Below are 14,989 nucleotides of genomic sequence, written 5' to 3' on the forward strand. Positions count from 1 at the left end.
AAACAGTAAAAACCTCAGCAAGAAATTCCCACTGATCCCTCACTCAGGACAAAAGGAATCATACTAGGCCATGAGGCTGAGAAGATCACCAAAAAGTACTTAAAATCCTGAAGTGAGAGAATGTTTTAGGAGTAAATGTTAATGGATTGCAATGGGTCTGCTCGCAGGAGGAGGGCTGTGGGAAGGAGAGGCTCGGTCAGGGTTTATTGACACAATAGGAACAGGGAGAGGTGAAGGTGCTGGAGGTGGTGAGAGTGTTACAGAGAGTGGTCAGGGTCTGAACGGTGTTACAAAGCCAGTACGGATTGCTGCAGCTGGAGGTGTTTGCAGGGAGGGACATATGTATTTTTATTTATTCATTCATGGAATGTGGGTGTCACTGCCTGGACTAACATTCTTTGACCCAACTGCTAATTACTGAGAGGGTAGCTCAGAGTCAGCCATAGTGCTGTGGGTCTGGATTCACATGTCAGCCAGACCAGGTTAGAATATTTAATGTCCTTCCTTAAAGGAAGTGAGTGACTAGAGGAGTTCTTCCTCCTGATCAACAATATTTTTATGGTGGCCCCACCAATGTCTTTTACAGATACAACATGACATCCCAACTCTTACTCTCAATGCTCTCCCCAATGAAGGTAACCATCCCTAACGCCTGCTTCACCAGCCTGTCTACCTGTGACGCCACATTCAAAGAACTGTGTACCTTCATCCCTGGGTCTCTGACTGACAACACTACCCAGGGTCCGAGCATTAACTGTACAGGTCCCACCCTGGTTTGTTTCACCAAAATGGCACACTTCACATTTATCTAATTAAACCCCTTCTGCTATTCTTCAGCCCACTATCCCAGCAGTACTGTTAATCTTGTTGTATCATAGATAACCTCCTTCACTGTCCACTTTACTACCAATTTCAGTGACACCCAAAATCCTTACTTACCAGGAAACCAATATTCCCATCCAAACCATTTATCCAAATGACAAACACCAGGGGACCCACTCCACCGCTGGTCACATGTCTCCAGTCAGAAAAACAACATGACACCCATCACCCTCTGTCTCCTACCATCAAGCAAATTTTTTATCCAGTTTACTAGCTCCTCCTGAATGCCATATCACTGATTACACTGATCTGAGCTTATTACCCAGTTTACCAGACAGAACACAGAACGCAGAACAGTTCAGCCCAAGACTCTTCGGCCATGATATCATGTCAACCTTTTATCCAACTGTAAGATCAAACTCACCTTCATACCCTTCATTTAACTATTATCCATATATCTGTCCAAGACTCTATTAAATGTCCCGAATGTGTCAAATTTTACTACCACCATTGGCAGTGCATTTCAACCACCTACCATTCTCTATCCTCTTATCCATCCTCCAATCACCTTAAAATTACACTCCCTTGTAATAGCCATTTATTCCTTATGAGGAAAAGTCTCTGACTATTCACTCTCTCTTTGCCTCGCATGATCTTGTTCACCTCCACAACGTCACCCCGCCATTTCTTCATTCCAATGAGAAAAGCCTTAGATCACTCAAACTTTCTGAATAAAACTGCCCTCCATTCCAGGCAGCATCCTGGTAAATCTCCTGTGTACACTCTCTAAAACTTGCACATCCTTCCTGTAAACAGGGGACCAGAACTGAACACAATATTCCAAGTGTGGTCTCACCAGGACGCTATAAAGATGAAGTAAAACCTCACGGCTCTTAAAATCAATCCCCTTCTAAGGGGAGCCAACTCAACATATGCCTTTTTAACAAACCTACCAACGTGCGTGGTGATTTTGAGGGATCTATGGACACGGACCCCATGGTCTCTCTGTTCCTCCGCACTGTTCCTGCCAAGTATTCTGCCTTTCACCCTGTAATCTGTATTCAAATTCGACCTTCCAGAATGAATCACTTCACACTTTTCCAGATTGAACTCCATCTGCCACTTCCAGCTCAGCTCTGCGTCCTGTCAATGTCCCATTGCAACCGACAACAGCCCTCCACAATACCCACCATTCCACCAACCTTCATGTGATTGGCAAACTTACTAACCCACTCTCCAACATCCACATTCAAGTCATTTACAAAAATCACAAACAGCAGAGTCCCAGAGCCGATTGCTACACAATACCACTGGTCACTGAGCTCTAGGCTCAATACTCTCCAACTGCTGGCACCCTCTGTCTTCTCTCGGCCATCCAATCCTTTATCCAGACAGACAGATTTCCCTGTATCCTAAACATCCTTCTTTTCTGAATGAGCCCTCAACATATTCTGTCATATCCTCAAAGAACTTAATAAAATTTGTGAGGCATGAACAGACCCCTCACAAACCCATGCTGACTGTCACTAATTTAACTATGGTTTTCCAAGTAGTCATAAATCCTATCTTTAGAATCCTCGCCAATAATCTGCACTTCACAGACATTCGACCAAATCTGTAATTCCCAGAACTCTACCTCCGTAACATGGCTCGGACTTTACAAATCTTCCCTCCTCTGCCATGTTCCCCAGAAGGGCACTGGAGGGTGGTGGGGTTACAGAGATAGAGAGGGATATCAGGACAGGAGGATTTTACAGGCATTAGGAGGGTTGCAATGCCAAAAGGAGGCTTCAGTAATTGTTAGGTTTCATGGTGATGAAGGCATTTGAGGAGGGAGAGAGGGAGGATTGTAGGGAACTAAGAGGTTTCACAGTTTAGTTGCTTTGTTAGGACTGTAAGAGGTTACTGAGTTGGGAAGGGTGTAAGCACTGGTGGATATTATATAAACATGTGGTTTTAATTGCATAAAATGAAGAGGATGCAGGAAACTGGAGAGTATAGGGTCTGAACGAGGTTACACAAATGGGAAGAGTTGTCAGGAGTGGAGGTGTTTACAGAGACAGCAATGGCCTGATCTGGAGCAGAGGACCCAGATTGGGAGCGATGTGGGGACTGGAGGTGCTTTCACAGGGACGGAGGACCATAAACCGACAGGAGGTTACAGAAATGTAGAGAGCTGTAGGGCTGACTGGTTCATGGAGTTGGGAATGTTGGGAAGGATAGAGAAGTTTACAGGGATAAGGATGTTTGTAGGACAGGGCTGGATTACACAGACAGTGACTGTTTTAGGGAGCTGAGCAGATTACAGAGATAAAGAGGTTTGTATCATCTGGCGGAACACACAGAGATATGGAGGGTCATCCTGACTAAAAATGTTTATAGATATAGGAAGGCTTAGGTTCTGGGGGTTATTTAGATATGGATGCCGTGGAATCTGGATTCTTTTTGAGAGATTGGGTAGCACGTTTGGTGGGAGACAGTTTCACAGATAAGGGAGCATAGCACAAACAGAAGGAAGTTCCTGCGGTAGGGAGGGTAGGAGTGGAGAGTGATGTTTACACAGATAGGGGTGTAAGAGCTGGAAAAAGTTATGGAGATGTGTTAATGTTTGGGGATACAGGAGGAGCTTACATTGACAGGTTGGGTGATAGTGACGGGAGGATGTTACATAGTTAATGAGTCTTGTAGGAACAGAATCGGGAGAGACACAGGCATTGGAGTGGGATCTACAGATCGGGAGTGTTGCAGGGACCTGAGAGGATAACACAGATAGGGACGGTGATAGGGTCTCCACAGACTGATGGCTTTTTAGGGACTGGAAGAGGTTTGGTAGATAGGGAGGGCTGTAAGAGCTGCAGGAGCTTATGGAGAGTTGAAGAGTTGGAGCAGTTCACAGAGGGAGGGTTCTTCGACAGGAGTAGGTCACAAATAGTGAGGATTGTGTGACCTGAGAAAGTTAAAGAGAGAGGGGTTTTCGGGTCTGTAAGATATTACACTGACAGGAACAGTTGAAGAGACTGTAGCAAAAATGCATGGTGAAGGTTACACTGATAGGGAAGTGAGTAGGGACTGAAGGTGAATACACAGACATGGAGGGTTGTATTGTTAGACGGAGCTGAGAGGGATAGGGACTTGTGTAGGGATTTACACAGATAGGGAAGGTTGTGTTTTTGGAGAAGGTTACATTGATACAGACAATGTTAAAGTGTGTTTAATGGACTAGAGAAGACCTCAGACAGAATGTATTATGGGGAGTGGAGGAGATTACAGACACAGAGATGGTTGTCGGGTTGAAAAGAGGTTCTACAGATCCTCAGTTCTGTAAGGCTGAATGGAAGTTACAATAATAAGGGTTACCTACACTTAATGACTTTTTTGATATAGAGAAAGTCTCAGAACGGGATTGTCAAAAGGAAGGATAGACAGTCCAGATGAGTTTACAGAGATATAAATGTTTTTGGGGGTTTCAGGATGGAACAGTAATTGGAAGTGCTGTAACGAATGGCAATAGTTAAAGAGAGGGTTCTAAAAGCAGGAAGAGGTGACAGTCATATCGATCTTTGTAAGGACTGGAGAAGCCTACATCGCCAAGGAGTGTTTTAGAGTCTGTTGGAGATTACACATATAAGGAGAGTATTTGGGATGAGGCAAGGTTCAAGAGACAGGGATGGTTGACAGGGACTGGACAATAACCTGAATAGAATCTCCACAGTGTGGAAACAGGCCATTCGCATCAACAAGTCCATACCAACCCCTCTAAAGAGTATCCTAACCAGACCCATCCCTCTCCCTGTCCAATAAACCCTGCATTCCTCATGGTGAACTCACCTAAACCACACTTGCCTGAATACTACAGTCAATTTATGATGGCAAATCAGGTATTGTGCAAATGTTGGGCTATGGCAGGAAACCAGAGCACCCGGAAGAAACCCACACAGTCGGGGGGAGAACATGCAAAGTGTACATAGACAGTCGGCCAAGGCTGGAATTGAAGCCAAGTTCCAGGCACAGTGAGGCTGATTATACAGAGCACTGCAGAGATTGGACTCGGTCACAAAGTTCACAAGGGTTTATTGGAACAGGAGGAAAATATAGTCAAGAACAGGAGAGGCTTACATAGATGGTGTCCATGAGAGGGACTGGAGGAGGTTAACGCAATAGGGAGGGTTGTACATTCTCTCGACAATTAGAGGTAGGGACGGTTGGGGAGACTGGATGAAGTTAGTCATACTCAGAGTTGTACACACTCTGAGTAATGGCAGATGGAGTTTACTTCTGATCACTGTGAGGTAATGCACTGTGGGAAGTCTCATAAGCGAACGATATACATCATGAACTGTAGGTCCTCCTGGAGAACTGAGTAATACTTGGTGGGCAAGTCCCTGGATGTCTGAAGGTGTCAGTAGAGGTTGACAGGGTGGGGAAGGCACCTGAACTGGGAGCAGGAGGGTGACCCACATCCTGATGGGGCGAATTGTTAGAGCTGCTTGAGAGGATATAATCTAATCTGGCAGGGTGTTGCCCCTTAAACAGTCATAAGGCCAGAAAGAAGATTGAGGTTGGTGCACAAGTTAAAGACAGCAATTTCAGCAGACAAGGCAGGCAAGAACATAGCAGGAAATGGGGGAGGGGGAACTGATGATTAAACTGCATTTATTTCAATGCAAGAGGCCTGACAGCTAAGGAAGATGAACTCAGGGTATGGATTGGAACATAGGACTGGGATATTATAGTTATTACAGAAATAATGCTGATGGAGGGACATGACTGGCAGTTCATTGTTTGAAGGTAGAGATGCTATAGGAAGGGGAGGCAAGAGAAGACGTGTGGTGGTGGGTTTTCATTGCATGAATCATTACATCAGTACCGAGAGAGGGTATTCCTGTGGGATCACCCAGTGACGCTATGTTAGTAGAACTGAGAAATAAGAATGGGTCATCACTCTGACACGATTATCCTACTGACCCCGAATAATCCATGGCAGACTGAGGAACAAACATTTCAGGAGATCTCAAATATCAATCATAATAATAGGGCTGTTATGGTTGGGGTTTTTAAACTTTCCAAACCTAGACTGGGACTGCCAGTGTTCAGTGTTTGCAGGGGAGGAATTTGGTAATTGTGTTCCAGAAAACTCCCAATCAATATGTAAATGGCCTGAAAAGAGAAAGTGGCAAAACCTGACCGCACCTTGGGAAACAAGGTAGGGAAAGGGACTGTGATGTGAGTGGGGAAAGCGTTTTGCCAAAGTGACCACAGTTCTATTAGTTTGTAAATAGCGATGGAAAAGGATAGGGCTGGTCCACAAGTGCAAGTTATAAAATGGGGCCAGACCAATCTTGATCGTAATGGGCAGGAACTTTCAAAAGGTGACTGGGGAGTCTATTTGCAGGGAAAGGGAACTCTAACAAGTGAGAATATTTTAAAAGTGAGATAAATTGAGCGATCACCACCAGCATGTTCCTGTTTGTGTGCAGGCCAATGCTGACAGCATTCGGGAACACTGGCTGTCTGTTGAGGGTCTGGTCAAGGAAAAGGGGGCACATGTCAGGTATAGCCAGCTGGATCAAGGGAATCCCTGAGGATCACAAGGACTTTAGGAATACACTTTGGGTAGAAATCAGGAATGCAGAAAGGGTACATGAAATAGCCTCAGCGGAGAATGATAAGGAGAATCTAAAAATGATTATATAAATATATTAAGAGTAAAAGAGTAACTCGAGACAAAATAGTGTCCCTTAAAGATCAAGGAGACCATTGGTGTGTGGAACCGCAGGATATGGCTAAGACCTTAAACACATCTTTTTACTCCAGAACTTATTGTGGACAAAGACTGGGGAACTCAGGGAACAAGAGTAATACGTTAGACCACATTTGGAGTTCTCTGCAATTCCAGTATCCCCGCAATAGGAAGGATGTTGTGAAAGTTGAAAGTGCTCAGAAAAGATTGAAAAGATGTTGCCAGGGTTGTTGCTGAATAAGCTGGGATTATATTCTCTGGAGCATCAGAGACTGAGGGGTGACCTGACAGAGGTTTATATAAACATGAGGTATATGGATTGGGTAAACATTCAAGGTATTTTCCCAGGGGTTGGAGAGTAAAAAAACTAGAGGGCATAGGTTTAAGATTAAAGGGGAAAGGTTTGAACGGCACTGAAGGGACAGTTTTTTTTTTTATGCACACGGTGGTGTGTGTATGGAATGAGCTGAGAGAGAAAGTAGCAGATACTGATACTATGACAACATTTAAGAAATATTTGGATGGGTATATGAATAATAAGGGTTTAGAAGTACATGGGCCAAATGCTGGTATATGGGATGGATTTATTTACATCTTCAGGTCAGCATCGACGAGTTGGACCGAAGGGTCTATTTCCATGCTTTATATCTCTATGACTTGAAATGAGTGCATGTTATAGAATGTTTTAAAACACAAAACTATGGAAAGCCCCAGGACCTGATTAATTGTATCACAGAACATTATGGAGCCCCTAGCAAAGATACTTGTACCATTGATAGCCATGTGTGATGTGCTGGAAAGGCTGGAGTGTGGCATAGTGGACAGTGAAGACGTTGTAATCGAGGATAAAGCGGAATGCCTTCAGGACAACTCCGTACAACCCTGTCACGGTGGATGCTGCAAGACGTGTCAGATTGTGGAAACAGATACCACTATTATGCGTGGGAAAACCTCCCACCTTGTACATAGCAGGTACTCATGTGACTCAGCCAATGTTGTCTATCTTATACGTTGCAGGTAAGGATGCCCGGAGGCATGGTACATTGGGGAAACCAAGCAAAGGGTACGACAACGGATGAATGGGCACTGCACAACAATCAACAGACAGGAGGGTTCCCTCCCAGTTGGAGAACACTTCAGTGGTCCAGGAAATTCAGCCTCGGACCTTGAGGTGATCATCCTCCCAGGTGGACTTCGGGACAGGCAGCAGGGAAAAAGTGGCTGAGCAGAGGCTGATAGCTAAGTTCGATACCCATAGGGAGGGACTCAACCGGGACCTTGGATTCATGTCACATTACAGGTGATCACCATTGCACTACACACACACTCTCACATACACACAGACACAGGTACACGCAAACGCGCACACAGACATCCACACACACCCTTATGGACACACACACTCCCACACTCACACATGCACCCCCTCACAGATTTAAGACACTCTGCACTCACTACACACACACTTTCTCACACTCACAACCCCCACCCCATACAGACACACACAGACAGACAAAGACCCACAGACAACATATATTTTGTGGGGTGAATTTGTACTTGCAGAGTTACATTGTACTTTGCTCAAAAACTGCATGCATTCATGCAGAATTCTGAGCTCAAAAACTGCATGAATTTATGTAAAAGTCTGTTATCTCACTTTTTAGATTAGAATCAATCTAAACATCAGGGCATAGACAGAGAACACAGGGGGCTAACACCTTCAACATATTGTCTAGCTATCACCATTGTTAACAGCTAACCTGAGAATGCAACTTTAAAAAACGTTTTTTGATTGACACATGAAAAAAGTGAAACTATCACTGTATTCTAACCGATCAAAGGCTTAACAGGCAATCAATTTTTCAATGTATAATGTCAGTTACATCACACTGTAAATTTTGGCTATAAATTCTGTGTTACGATCGAGCCCTCCACTATCACCTGATGAAGGAGCATCGTTCCGAAAGCTAGTGTGCTTCCAATTAAACCTGTTGGACTATAACCTGGTGTTGTGTGATTTGTAACTCTCTTCAATAAGGTAGATTGATTTGTGACACAGAGATAAAAGCAATTTAGACACCAGGGAGACATGGTTACAGGGCGAACAAAAGGTGACATAAATATTCAGTGGATCACAACCTTGTGGAAACTCAGGCAAAATGGGCAACGCTAACAATAATGGATAACAAAGGCAGTACAGAGAAATCATTTGACCTCAGATCATAAAGTAGAGTTAGTCTGAATGTAAATTCTGGCTACTACTTGCCAAGGACACAAGGAGCAGAACAGTCGTAGACACCGAACATTCCATTGCTCATCACTGCATTAAACAGGAACTCATTGGAATTTTTTAACAAATACTTTGCGATAATTTTGGGAAACTTCAATATTCCCACAATTTGGGACAGTCACACTGACAACAGTGATATTGGAAGAGTCGTTCAGAGAAACTCTTTTCAGTGTTTCTTTGAATAACAACTTGTGCAACTGGCTAGGGACATAACTATCTCAGAGCGATCGTTGTGTGATCAAACTTAGTGAATGAGTAATGCCACCTGGAGAGATCCTCAGGGAAACTGTGATAAAGTTCAGTTTAAAGAAATGTAAAGTTTTAAAGTGAATCACAGAAAGGACACGCTACAACTAGAAACAGAAATAGCCAATGACATGGGTTTGTGATGAGAACTGACCAAGATAAAGAGGCGAAACAACCTGAAATATGTGCCTGCATAAGAACAGTGGAAAATATTTGAAAGGACAGTGTAAATCACTCAACAAAATAACATTCCACTGAAACAGACAAAACCTCAGCAAGAAATTCCCACCGGCCCCTCACTCAAGACAAAATGTATCATATTAGATTATGAGGCTTAGAAGATCATCAAAAAGGACTTAAAATCCTGAAGTGAGAGAGTGTTTTAGGAGTAAGTGTTAAAGGGATTGCAAAGGGTCTGCTAGCAGGAGTTGGGCAGTGGGAAAGGGAATCAGTGTCAGGGTTCAATGTTACAAAAGGAGCAGGGAGAGGTGAAAGTGCCGGAGGTGGTAAGAGTGTTATAGAGAGTGGTCAGGGCCTGAACGGTGTTACAAAGCCAGTACGGATTGCTGCAGCTGGAGGGGTTTGCAGAGGTAGGGAGGGACATATGTATTTTTACTTATTCATTCATGGGATGTGGGTGTCACTGCTAATTACCCAGAGGACATCTCAGAGTCAGCCATATTGCTGTGGGTCTGGAATCACATGTTAGCCAGGCCAGATTAAAATGTCAGATGTTCTACACAAAAGGAGGTCAGTGAACCAGATGAGTTCTTCCCACTGATCAACAATGCTTTTATGGTGACCTGACCAATGTCTTGTACAGATACAACATGACATCCCAACTCCTACTCTCAATGCTCTGCCCAATGAAGGTAACCATCCCAAATACCTGCTTCACCAGCCTGTCTACCTGTGACACCACTTTCAAAGAACTGTGTACCTGCATCCCTGTGTCTCTGACTGACAACATTCCCAGTGCCCAAACATTAACTGTACAAGTCCCACCCTGGTTTGTTTCACCAAAATGGAACACTTCACATTTATCTAATTAAACTCCATCTGCTATTCTTCAGCCCACTATCCCAGCAGTATTGTTCATCCTGTTGTATCACAGATAACCTTCATCACTGTTCAGGTTACCACCAATTTCAGTGTCACTCAAAAAACTTACTTACCAGGAAACCAATATTCCCATCCAAACCATTTATCCAAATGACAAACACCAGGGGACCCACTCCACCGCTGGTCACATGCCTCCAGTCAGAAAGACAGCATGTCCCACACCACCCTCTGTCTCCTCCCATCAAGCCCCATTTTCTGTCCAGTTGACTAGCTCCTCCTGAACGCCATAACCTTTTACACTGATCTGAGCTTATTACCCAGGACTTAAACACTTAATGGTAAGGTCGTAGGGAGTGTTGCTGAACCAAGAGACCTTGAGGTGCAGGTTCATAGCACCTTGAAAGTGGAGTCGCAGATAGATAGGATAATAAAGAAGGCGTCTGGTATGCTTTCGTTTATTGGTCAGAGTATTGAGTACAGGAGTTGGGAGGTCATGTTGCAACAGTACCACACATTGGTTCGGCCACTGTTGTAATATTGCGTGCAATTTTGGTTTCCTTCCGTTGTGAAACTTGAAATGGTTCAGAAAAGATTTACAAGGATGTTGCCAGGGCTGGAGGATTTGAGCTAAAGGGAGAGGCCGAACAGGCTGGGGCTGTTTTCCCTGGAACATCGGAGGCTGAGGGGTGACATTATAGAGGTTTACAAAATTATGAGGGGCATGGATATTGTAAATAGACACAGTATTTTCCCTGGGGTTGGGGTGTCCAGAACTAGAGGGCATAGGTTATGGATGAAAGGGGAAAGATATAAAAGAGACCTAAGGGGCAACTTTTTCATGCAGAGGATGGTACGTGTATGGAATGAGCTGCCAGAGGATGTGGTGGAGACTGGTACAATTGCAACATTTAAGAGGTATTTGGATGGGTATATGAATAGTAGGGGTTTGGAGGGATATGGAACGGGTGCTGGCAGGTGGGACTAGATTGGGTTGGGATGTCTGGTCGGCATGGACAGGTTGGACTGAAGTGTCTGTATCCATGTTGTACTAATCTATGACTCTAACTTCCATACCTATCATTTTATTATCATCAATGTGCCTATCCAGAAGTATATTAAATGTCCCTAATACATCTAATTTTACCACCACCGCTGGCAATGCATTCCATTCAACCACCACTCTGTATGTAACGAACCTACCTCTGAAATCTCCCCTGAACCATCCTCTAATCACCCGAAACTTATACCGCCTTGAAATAACTATTTATATGAGGGTAAACAATATCTCTCTCTAGTCACTCGATCTATGACTCTCATCACCTTGTTCACCTCTGCCAAGTCACCCCTCACCCTTCTTCACTCCAATGAGAAAAGCCTTAGCTCCCTCAAACTTTCGTCATAAGACATGCTCTCCAGTACAGGCAGCACCCTGGTAAATCTCCTCTTTACCCTCTCTAAAGCTTCCACATCCTTCCTGCAATGAAGGGACCAAAACGGAACACAATATTCGAAGTGGGGTCGAACTAGGGCTCTATAGAGCTGCAGCACAACCTCACAGCTTTAAAACTCAATCCCCAAACTAATGAAATCCCACACAATATATTGCTTTTAACAAGCCAATCAGTTTGTGTGGCTACTTTGAGGGATCTCCGGACTTGGAACCCAAGGTCCCTCTCTGTTCCTCCACACTGCCAAAGATCCTGCCTTTAACTCTGTATTCTGCATTCAAATCCAATCTTCAAAATGAATGACTTCACACTTTTCCCAGATTGAACTCCATCTGCCACTTCTCAGCCCAACTCTGCATCCTGTCAATGTTCCGTTGCAACCTACAACAGCCCTCCACACTATCAACCACTCCACCAACCTTCGTGTCATTTGGAAACTTACTAACCCCTCTTTCAATCACACATCCAAGTCATTCATAAACTCACAAAGAGCAGAGGTCCTGTAACCTCTCCCTGCAGAAAACACTGGTCACTGAGCTCCAGGATGAATGCGTTTCATCGATCATCACCCTCTGTCTTCTGTGGGCCAGTAATCCTGTATCCAGACAGACAGGTTTCCTTGTACCCCATGCCTCCGTACTTTCTGAATGAGCCATAAAGATGTTTTGTCACATTCTCAAAAGATTCAATAAGACTTGTAAGGCATGACCTGCCCCTTACAAAACCATGCTGACTATCTCCAATCAAACTATGGTTTTCCAAGGAATATAAATCCTTTCTCCCAGAGTCCTCTCCAATAATCTGCACACCACAGACATAAGACTGACACGTGTGCAATTCCCAGGATTATCCCTATTCCCTTTCCTGAACAAGGGAATAATATTTTACTGCCTCCAATCATCTGGTCTGACTCCAGTGGACAGTGAGACTGCAAAGGTCATCACCAGTTGCTCAGCAATCCACTCCCTCGGTTCCTGTAGTAACTTTGGACGCATCCAGTCTGGTTCAGCGACTTATCTATCCTTATCTTTCACAAAATTCTCAGCACATCCTCCTTCTTAACATCCACCTGTTCACGTACATTAGCCTGTTTCACGTTGTCCTCACAAACGACAAGACCCTTCTCAGCAGTGAATACTGAGGCATAGTATTCATTAAGGACCTCCCCTACCGCCTGTGACTCCAGGCACAACTTCCTTCCACTATCCCAGATTGACCTTATCCTAACTTTGGCTTTGCTCTTGTTCCTCCCATAAGTGGAGAATGCCTAACGGTTTTCCTTAATCCTTCCCAACAATGCTTTTTCATACCCCCTTCTAGTTGCCCTCATTATATCTCTCGGTTCCTTCCTGGTACCTTCAGATAATCCCTACAGTTTGACCCAAGAACTCCAGATCAACCCTCCAAACAGTATCCAACCCAGCCCCATTCACCCCACCCTATTAATCTCCATTTGCCCTGACCAATGCGCCAAACCTACACATCCTTGAACACTATGGGTAATTTAGCATGGCTGAGCCACCAAATTGGCACATCTTTGAAATGTGGGTGGGGGGGGGGGGGGGAAACTGGAGCACCTGGAGGAAACCCACAGGGAGAATGCGCAAACACCCCACAGACAGTCGCCTGAGGCTGTAGTCGAAATGGAGTCCGTGGTGCTATGAGGTAGCAGTGCTAACCACTGAGACACCGTGCCATCCAATGAAACTCTCTGGAGACCTGTCTGATCCTTGCTTCCGCAACCTTAAGTAAGCTTCCTTCTTCCTCTTGACTCGATGCCAAAGTCCATGTGGACAACGTTGACTGCTCTGCCTTCATCTATCTTTGGCCACCTCCTCGAAGAGTCAATCCGGTTTGTGCAACGTGGTTTTCCACTCACAAAGCCCTGCTGACCATCTCGAATCTTGTCTTTGTAAATGTAAGGAGCTCCTTTATCTCAAAATCTCCTCCAACAACTTCCCCATCACTGGGCTCATGGGGCTGTAATTTCCTGGCTTTTCCCTGCAGTCTATAAGTGATGGAACAGCATTAGCCAACCTCCAGTCTTCCAACACCTCACTGTGTCTGTTGATAATATAAATATCTCTGTTAGGGACACTGCAATCTCTTCCCTAGCTTCCCCCAATATTCTAGGATCGACCTAATGAGCTACTGAGGATTGATCTACCTTTATTTGTTGTAATTACCAGCACTTTCTCTTCTCTGGTGAGGATTCTTTCCAAGACATCACTATTTATTTCCTCAAGTTCCCAAGCTTCCATATCTTTCGCCACAGTAAATACTGACAAGAAAATTTTGTCTAATATCTCTCCCATCTCCTCTGATTCCACACATGAGTGACCTTATTAATCTTTAAAGGGACCCTATTCTCTCCCAAGTTACTCTTTAGCCTTTATTAAAACTTGCATAAAGGCTTCTGATAATTCAAATGCACCATATCCCCTATACCACTACACCCCTCCTACACCCTTACAATCCTGCCATTTATATTCACACCAACAAATTAAATTCAACAGGCTCATTGCTGTATCAGTCGGCATGGAGACCACTGTCACACACAGTTACTGTACTTCCCTTGGCATAAGTATATTCAGTGTCCTGACTTTAACTATATTGACATTCCCATCACTGTCTGGTGCCTACAAAAGAATTCATGCTAACGGTTGTTGCTGTTTGGTTATTCTCAGCTCCACTTTTCATATTCAGATCACATGACTCTCTCATTAATGCATTATCCTCATCTTTCCTTCACACCTTGTTGGCTTATTGACTAGTCTGTCTTTTGGGACGAGATTGGGTTGGGATATCTGCTCAGCATGGATGGGTTGGACCGAAGGGTCGGTTTCCATGCTGTACATCTCTCTGACTCTATGACTCTATCCCAACCAACCTTGAACAGAAGGGTAGCGGTTACAGAGACTCAAGACTTACAGGGGCTCAAGGATGTTAGATTTAACAGAGTTACTTCTAGTCAGGAATATCAGTTGGACGCAGGGGTTTGGGGATTGGAGGAACTTACAGAGATAGAGGGAACTGGATTAGATTCTGGAGATAGGGATAGGGATGGAGAAAGGAAGATGTAGGCATACTGACAGGCACAGACAGGGAGCTGTTTCATTTAGGAGAGAATTGGGTATACTAACAGAGATACAGAAGGTTGTAGTGACTGAAGACGTTTAAAGATATAAGAAGGCTTCTAGGCTCTGGAGGCTACATAGATCGGAAGGCAATGGAGAATGCCAGGTTACTGGGTTGGAGACAGTTACACAAATGGGGAGTGTGACACAAAATGAAAGAGGTTCCTGTGGTCGGGAGGGGTATGGTGTCAGGACTGAGGGCGAAATTTAACAAGATAAAGATCAAAGAATTGGAGAAGGAGAA

Source organism: Chiloscyllium plagiosum, unplaced genomic scaffold, assembly GCF_037043375.1.
Source record: "Chiloscyllium plagiosum isolate Xiang-an unplaced genomic scaffold, Cpla_swu_hap1 HiC_scaffold_51, whole genome shotgun sequence".
NCBI classification, from domain to species: domain Eukaryota; kingdom Metazoa; phylum Chordata; class Chondrichthyes; order Orectolobiformes; family Hemiscylliidae; genus Chiloscyllium; species Chiloscyllium plagiosum.